The sequence below is a fragment of the Schistocerca americana genome, chromosome 8, assembly GCF_021461395.2.
Source record: "Schistocerca americana isolate TAMUIC-IGC-003095 chromosome 8, iqSchAmer2.1, whole genome shotgun sequence".
Taxonomy (NCBI): domain Eukaryota; kingdom Metazoa; phylum Arthropoda; class Insecta; order Orthoptera; family Acrididae; genus Schistocerca; species Schistocerca americana.
Genome location: NC_060126.1, coordinates 409129224 through 409135073, shown reverse-complemented (window position 1 = coordinate 409135073; position 5850 = coordinate 409129224). Strand labels below are relative to the sequence as shown.

At 42.9% G+C, this 5850-nt stretch overlaps 1 non-coding gene across 1 annotated transcript; it reads right to left on the bottom strand.

The window, feature by feature from the left end:
• Positions 1-5523: 5523 nt before the first annotated feature.
• Trnas-cga lies at positions 5524-5598 on the bottom strand. Its single transcript has one exon. It is a non-coding gene; the product is annotated as a tRNA-Ser (tRNA).
• Positions 5599-5850: the final 252 nt, after the last annotated feature.

Here is a 5850-nt window from a genome sequence, read left to right as displayed (position 1 = left end):
TACGCATGCTAGCTTCTGGGCCTTAGAACTGAAAAACTAAACTTCGCCAACTGTATCACCCGGTCACAGTGTCATTCTCAGCCCCCAGGCGTCAATGGTCGCGGCAGTATGCAGTTTACGAGACCGGAGACGCTACTTCTCAATCAAGTACCTTCTCAGTTTGCCTCTCAAGAGCCGAGTGCACCCCCTTTGCCAAGAGCGCTTGGCTGGCCGGATGGTCAGCGACTCAAGTGCTAGCACAGCCCAATAGCGCTTAACATCGGTGATCTGACGGGAACCGGTGTTACCATTGGTCTGGAATTTAGAACTGATGGTGATAAAAGAGCAAAAAGGACAATCATTCTCACTGAAACATGCCACCGTTCTGCAGAATTTCCATGATACGATTCAAATGGTGGAAGGCAGGTGGGTAGTTTCATTAATAAGAAAGAAAGATGTTATCCCTTCTACGGATCGTTGCAAGGCAGAAAGACGTTTTTCGCCGTTACAAGTAAAATTTTCTAGTAACGTTCATTTTCCTGAAATGTATTACTCACAGATGTAGCTCTATATTCAGAATGAGCACGGTGAAAGGATCAGCGAGTAGGATACTTTGAATGATATATTCTACCTTCCTCATCACGCATCGAAAAGGGAAAGACTGGGAATTACAAAATAGAGAATTGTATTTGATGCTTCATCACGAGAAAATGATTCGCCGTCGCTGAATGACACACTAGATTCAGAATCGAATTTTTTGCCTGAAATACAACCAACTTTCATTCGTCTCAGGGTGCATCAAGAGGTCATTGTTGGAGATGGCAATCATGCATTCTTCCAACTGCCACTGCATGAAAGGGATAGAGGCTTTGAAAAGATATTTCTGGTTTCGTTTCAAGAAGATGCAATTTGGCTAACTACAAATGACGTCGTAATTTTTAGATCTACATGTGTACCACTTGGCCTCAGATGCAGCCCATTTCTCCTATCTGCAGCGTTGCGTAAATTGGTTACGAGATTTGAAGGCACTTGCCCTATTGCAGCAGAACGTATAGATAAAAGCACTTTCATGGACGACTTTACCACCAACTGCGAGGACGACAATATGGGCACATCTGTATACTGTCAGGTGACAGGCCTGTTGCAACAAGTGAAACTTCAATGGCAAAATGATTAACAAATTTTGATACCCTGCAGGGCAACGGAAAGGGAAGGGCGATCAGTTAAAGAACACACCACAGTCTTAGGCATCGACTGGAATACGGAATCAGATTCAATCGTCTCCAATCACTCTCTCACAACCAATAAATTACAAGACCGACTCGCAACTAAATGTGTTACTCCGCACGACACCGAAATTTTGTGTTTCTCTTGGCATCTTATCACCGATATCGATTAGTGTAAAAACCATCTTTCAAGATACATGGTGTAAAGCCATGCAGTGACGCGAGATCTTGCCTCCAGACTTAGCCCCGGATGGAAGTTTTAGACATCACAAGTCATTAATCTGCAGTCGTTCAGAGTACGAAGATGGCTGGGTCGGCACAGTCAAAAAACAGCAAGTTTCACAAATTCACCTTTTTTATGACGCCTCAGAAAGGGCATACAGAGCAGTGCTATACACTCGAAAATCCGAGATAAAAAATGCATTCGTACGCTTGGTTGCGAGTAAAAACAGAGCTTCTCCCATCAAAAGGATAACGCATCCGCGGCTTGAATTACTAGCAGCCCTTTGAGTTCACTTCTTCTGTGGTATTTATGCCGGGCTATCGGATTTTTCATTGCTAAGACAATAATATGGAGCGATTCAATGGTGGCACTCGGCTGGATACGAAGCGATCCAAATCGCTGGAATACGTTTGTTGCTAATAGAGTAACTGAAATACGTGACATTTCAACGACATCGTATTCGAGATACAGAGATGCCACTGACGATACGGCAGAATTGCTGTCACTTGGAACTTTGATAAATAGATTACAGTCGTTCATGCTATAGTGGCATGAACTTCATGGCTGCCTCAGAAATTTGAAAGATGGCCTCAACAACAAACTTCTTGTAACCTACTACCAGAGTCAGGAAATACATACAAAAAATCCTTAGCTGTTAATGCATCCCACTGACGCATCAAAATACAGTTCTTATTGGAAACTGTTGCACATAATGGCATGGATTGTCCGTTTCATCCCTAATGTTAGGCATACAGAAAAAATAAACAGTAAATTCACTGTCCCTGAACTAGTATCCGCAAAATGAAGTGGGATACGAAAAACCCATCTGAAAGCTTTCCAGCGGAATACCAGACGCTTTAAAACAAGTTCTATTTTCCAGCGAAAAATAACAAAGCACATTGCAACCCGTTTCTTCAGGGTCATCTGGAGTGCCCCAGGGAAGTGTGGTAGGTCCGCTGTTGTTTTCTGTCTACATAAATGAACTTTTGGATAGGGTGGATAGCAATATGCGGCTGTTTGCTGATGATGCTGTGGTGTATGGGAAGGTGTCGTCGTTGAGTGACTGTAGGAGGATACAAGATGACTTGGACAGGATTTGTAATTGGTGTAAAGAATATGGAAAAATATGGAAAAATGTAAATTACTGTAGATGAATAGGAAAAAGAACCCCGTAATGTTTGGATACTCCATTAGTAATGTAGCGCTTGACACAGTCACGTCGGTTAAATATTTGGCCGTAACACTGCAGAGCGATATGAAGTGGGACAAGCATGTAATGTCAGTTGTGGGGAAGGCGGATGGTCGTCTTCGGTTCATTGGTAGAATTTTGGGAAGATGTGATTCATCTGTAAAGGAGACCGCTTATAAAACACTGATACGACCTATTCTTGAGTATTGCTCGAGCGTTTGGGATTCCTATCAGGTCGGATTGAGGGAGGACATAGAGGCAATTCAGAAGCGGGCTGCTAGATTTGTTACTGGTAGGTTTGGTCATCACGCGAGTGTTACGGAAATGCTTCAGGAACTCGGGCGGGAGTCTCTAGAGGAAAGGAGGCGTTCTTTTCGTGAATCGCTACTGAGGAAATTTAGAGAACCAGCATTTGACGCTGACTGCAGTACAGTTTTACTGCCGCCAACTTACATTTCGCGGAAAGACCACAAAGATAAGATAAGAGAGATTAGGGCTCGCACAGAGGCATATAGGCAGTCACTTTTCCCTCGTTCTGTTTGGGAATGGAACAGGGAGAGAAGATGCTAGTTGTTGTACGAGGTACCCTCCGCCACGCACCGTATGGTGGATTTCGGAGTATGTATGTAGATGTAGATGTAGATGTAGATCACTCATACGACTTGGAGCACGACTTCACTTTGCGGACTGAAATATACTGGAAAAGCATACAACACTCTTACAAGATTCTCTTCTATTTACAGAGCTACGTATTCGACAAACGCCATTCGCATACACCACCTAGGAACTGCTATAGTACTAGCTGAATTACGGAATGGATATTGGATTTTAAAGTGAAGACAAATAGTAAAAAGAGTCATACACACGTGTCTCCCTTGTAAGATAGCCGAAGTGTCCGGAGATGCGAGAGATAACAGCTTCCACCACCTGACTGCCTTAAATTCACTAAGCCATTTGCAGTAACAGGCCACCATTAATTCACGACCAGTCTCACATGGAAAATCAAATGCATTGACCCCAAGGCATTTCCTAATGGGAGAATGGTTAACTATGGTACCCCCAGGAGTAGCAGGAAAATGTGGCTCTTACCCCAATTTTGATATCAAATTCATATGCAATTTAATTAAATTGATCAATTAACTACCCTCCTGACCCCTCCAGCCAACCACCATCCCTACCCCAGTATGATGTCATGGGATTTTCTCAGCTGGATCATACGAACCATTGCAGATTATTCCAGTGATACTGCATGGACAAAGTGAGGATGTAGTGGATGAGAAAGTACCAATTATGCCTTGTGCACCACCACTGCTCACTTTGGTGTAGAATTTAATCGCTAGTGGTTCGAAGCATTTACATACTGGTACAGATAAAACTGCAAACAGAGACTGGCGTGTTGAGATAGAGATCAATAATGGAGCTAAAAGTGTTAAAGTGCGGTTTACGGAGGGGGAATGAGGTGAACCTTGTCATGCGACAGCCTACATCAGGCAGCAGTCGACCACCGAGTATCAACTGGGCTGTCCTCCACCAAGACATTTACTGTGCTGCTCGAACTCTGTCCATTACAACACTAAACAATGACTCTACACTCGATGTGAAATCGAGTGACAGATCCCTTTATCTACAGCACTCCACCGTTACAAACTTGTGCGGTCTACAGATGGTGCTATCCACTGTTTTGGAAATACTGAAGAGATGGCTGCCTTGTGTTAAATTTGTTTACAGGGACATTGCAGAATATCTAAGTACGAACAGTGTGTATGTAGACGACTTCGAAAAGTGCGTCAATATGGTGCCAACGAAAACTAACGGGGATTCTGGAATCTGAGTCAGATATATTCCAGAATCCCAGCAAGTTTGAGAGAAATACACGATGAATACTGTGCCTACAAGAAGGGTTTATTTTCTATATTCTGTACTGGTGTTAAGGTAAAGAAATAACCTTTTGATATAGTGCATCCCGTGTATGATTACTGAAAACATGTATATAACCTCATAGGGGTTTTTATTACTTACCTGTCATTAAATTGTAAGTACTGATGCTACTCCCACCAGTATTTTCACTACAGACATGGAACAACAGAAAAGTGTGTCATTTAACTAAATTCTCTGCAAAAGCAAATACCTGACACAGTTAGTATCATGTCAGAGCACAATGTTCTTTAAAGACCGTTGCGCTCCAATAGCTGACGTAGTAGGTATTATGGCAGGATGGGGGAAGCTTCAAGACCTTATTGTAAGCGTCTGGAAATGTGACGACATGCAAGAAGACTGGAAGGATAAAGGTGTACTCCTTCCCTACAACATACGTGCAATAATTGTAGGTTAACTGTGGGTCCATCCAGCTGTTGCAAGACAAACGTTCTCAAGTCGCTGCTAATACATCCGGATGAAACTTGCGTTGAGCATGTATGTGTAATTTGAGAAACATTGTTGCACATCAATTGCAGGGTGTGGATGGTGTGACACACACAACACTTCGTGAGAGCAGTGGTATCCCTTCACCGGAAAAAGTTATGCCAAATTTCTTGTTCATATTTGACGATGTTGCTGTGGAAAATCCAGATCAAATTCGACAATATTTGTGTTTCGGTCGCTATATGGTTGTTGCTGTATTTTATCGGAGTCAGACATATTCCAGAATCCCAAAACAGCAGGCGAGGGATAATAAAATCTAATTATAGTATTCAAACAGTACAATCCAAATTTAAAACACATTTACCAGGCTCATTAAGGAACCGACATGTCGTTCAATGATTTTGTGAAGATACGTGCAGATTCCTGGAATCACTTACAGTATAGGTTTCTCATTATTGATAAAGTAAGAAAACTGAATGATCATAGGTATAGACGGACCTTCCAGGAGTTCCTGTATATGAAACTTCCTGGCAGATTAAAACTGTGTGCCCGACCGAGATTCGAACTCGGGACCTTTGCCTTTCGCGGGCAAGTGCTCTACCAACTGAGCTACCGAAGCACGACTCAGGCCCGGTACTCACAGCTGTACTTCTGCCAGTCACAGCGCACACTCCGCTGCAGAGTGAAAATCTCATTCTAGTTCCTGTATATATAGCCATGGAAAGAGGTGAGAACATCAGTATACGCATCACCGTGGATAAATTCGCATGCATTCTGGGATCGCATTCTTATAGGATGTGTGTGCACAGACAAAACATTCGCTTGTACATGGACGCGGAAATTCAAACTCTCAAACGTAAAGTTGGAGGCGT